Here is a 3,140-nt window from a genome sequence, read left to right as displayed (position 1 = left end):
TGGTTTAATCTTTCGGAAAGCCGTGCCCGCGGTTATGTGGCAAACATGGATAATTTGTTAATATCTGGTTCTAGATAACTTGAATTAACTCTAATAAAACTGCCAACTGAGTGCGTAATCGTGACTGTCTCCTTCGAAGAACTCTCTTCGATCGAGAACACGGTGGGGTTATGATTGACGTAAGTAGGTGTTCAGGGTCACTTAGTGATCACCTAGTCTTCGACCGCTCACGTAGACCACCACATCAATAACTCTGATCTTCGTAAGTTAGCCACCATATATGCTTAGGATGCTGCAACCTAAACACTGAACCTTCCTCACCTAATAACTTGACTGGTTTCGGTACCAAGGTCATCCGATTGCTGAGTCCCCGTAACTCACAGTTTACTACAACACCCAATAGGTACAGGTACGCCCGACGCAGGAGATCCAGATGGCACACAGTTGGCGTGGCAGTACGATGAGGAGAATGATTGTATGTACGTGAACTATCCGGAGGACTGAGGCCGTGGTCGTGATCATGGGCGAGCTTGCGGGATATCATAGTATTTTCCTTGTTTCATGTAGCCCGTAGTGGGACTATCTTGTCTGAATAATTGTGTGGATGTAAACCTTACATTACTATCTCAGATGACAAATGTATGCCCTATTTGTCAATCTTAATTTATGATATTTGCTATGATTATCTCGCTTGCGAAACGCTTAGATGTGCCTCTTTCCCTTTTGGGGCATCGCCCCCTAAATAGGAAAGGGCTGCATCTTAGTCGTTACATCTACTTTATGTTTGTGTGAGTTGAAATGATTATTTCTACTGTGATGATTATGTTTTAAAGTTTTATTTAGTGTTTGTGCCAAGTAAAGCCTTTGGGATGATTTGGATGATAAGTAGAATTGATATGGTGAAAAAAACATGAACTTTTACGTCTAGTGCAGAATTTGTGATATTTTACTAGAACGCCTTTTTGAGATGAATTATTTAAAATTGTTGTTCTACAAATTCGTACGGTTCTCCAAATGTTTTAGAATTTTTTGAATTACAGAAGTATGGTTTAAGTGTTGATCACTATAGACTATTTTGTTATATATATATATATATATATATATATATATATATATTCTATTTTTGCTTGCATAGTTTGCTTGGTTTGATGATGATATGGATTGTACCACGGGGTATAATCCATGGAGAAGTTAGAATACAATACCTAATGCGATAATTAAATATGAATCAATTTATAATAGTACCTAATAAAATTTATTATTTGCCTATTGTACTAACAGATCTCACGAGGTTTCTGTTGAGTTTTGTGTACTGAAGTTCTCAAGTTTTGGGTGTGATCACGTGGATGAAGGAATATGGAGTAGAAATACCCTAATATTGGGGATTCCCAAGGCACCACAAGTTAATATCCTAGTATGAATCAAGCGTCTAAGCTTGGGGATGCCTTGGAAGGCATCCGCTTCTTCTTCACCATTCCATTAGTACGTCACTTGGAGCTATATTTTTATTCATCGCATGATATGTGTTTTGCTTGGAGCATCATGTGTTATAGTTTGCTTTTATCTTAGTTTTTCATAATCATTGTTTTATGGAAACACCTATTTAAGAGAGACACATGTTCATCATGATTTGTTAGAATACTCTATATGCTTCACTTATATCTTTTGAGCTAAGTAGTTGCTTTAGTGCTTCAGTTATGTATTTTTGAGCATGGTGGTGTGTAGATTTTGTAGAAATAACTGCACTCTCGTTCTTCACTTATTTTTATTTTGAGAATCTAATAGGGGGTAACGGTAATTGCATGGGTTATGAGACTAGTCCAAAAAGGATAGGTATTCAAGGTTGATGTAATAAAAACTTTCATGTAGCACATAAAACAGAAAATTGTTGGTTAATTATATTGATGTGGTAATAAGAAAGGGTGTGAGTACATCGTTGTTGGTTAGTAGATATATTGATATTTAAAGGGTCTTAACTAGTTGTTCATCTAAATATTGGTTATGGCAAGGTGATGATGTGTGAGCATTCGTATTCCTCATTGAAATCCAAGTGTTGTTCAGGCCAGGGCGCGCAATGGTGAACTCCTACCAACCTCCTCCTTAGGGGCATGCGAGTAGTACTTTTCTTAGAGAGAGCTAATAAAGATTTGCAATAAGTATATGAGTTTTTTATGACTAATTTAAATCCATGTATGTACGCACTCTCACATTTCCATATTTTCTAGCCTCTTCGGTACCGTGCAGTACCCATTATCACCTCGAGGATAGGTGCAAACTTCATCGGTGCATCTAAACCCAGCGAGATGATATGCTCTATTGCACATAAGCCACATGATATCTTCCTCAAAACAACTACCATACCTACCTATCATGGCATTTCCATAACCATTCCGAGATATATTGCCATGCAACTTCCACTATTACATCACATGACTTGCGTGTTCATCTTCATATTGCTTTGCATGATCATATAGCTGACGGAGTATTTGTGGGAAAGCCACCGTTCATCATTGTCTACATGTTATGCTAGATCATTGCACATCCTGGTACACTGCCAGAGGCATTCATATAGAGTCATCTTTTTAGCTGATTTTGTATAGAGTTGCAAGTAGATGGAAGTGTGATGTTTACCACTATTAGAGCATTGTCTTAGTGAGGAAAGGATGATGGAGACAATGATTCCCCCACTAGTTGGGATGGGACTCCGGACGTAAAAGAAGAAGAAGAAGAAGAAGAAGAAGAAGAAAAGAAAGAAAGAAAAAGAGATGAATAGAAAAAAGGAAAAAAGAGAGAAATAAAAATAAAAATAAAAATAAAAAATAAATGAGAGAAAAAGAGATAAGGGACGGTGCTACTCCTCTTTTTCAGCACTTATGCTTAGCGAAAGCACCATGTTTTTTATATAGAGAGTCTCATGTTTTGTCATTTTCATATGCTAGTGGGAACTTTTCATTATAGAACTTGACTTGCGTATTCCGATGACACACTTCCTCAAATGTCCGAGGTCTTCATGAGCAAGCAAATTGGATGCACACCCACTTATCTTCCATTGAGCTTTCATAAAATTATAGCTCTAGTGCATCTGTTGCATGCAATCCCTACTCCTTGCATTGATATCTATTTACAGGCATCACGGTAGC

Source organism: Hordeum vulgare, chromosome 2H (assembly GCF_904849725.1).
Source record: "Hordeum vulgare subsp. vulgare chromosome 2H, MorexV3_pseudomolecules_assembly, whole genome shotgun sequence".
Classification (NCBI taxonomy): domain Eukaryota; kingdom Viridiplantae; phylum Streptophyta; class Magnoliopsida; order Poales; family Poaceae; genus Hordeum; species Hordeum vulgare.
This window is presented reverse-complemented; position numbering follows the sequence as displayed.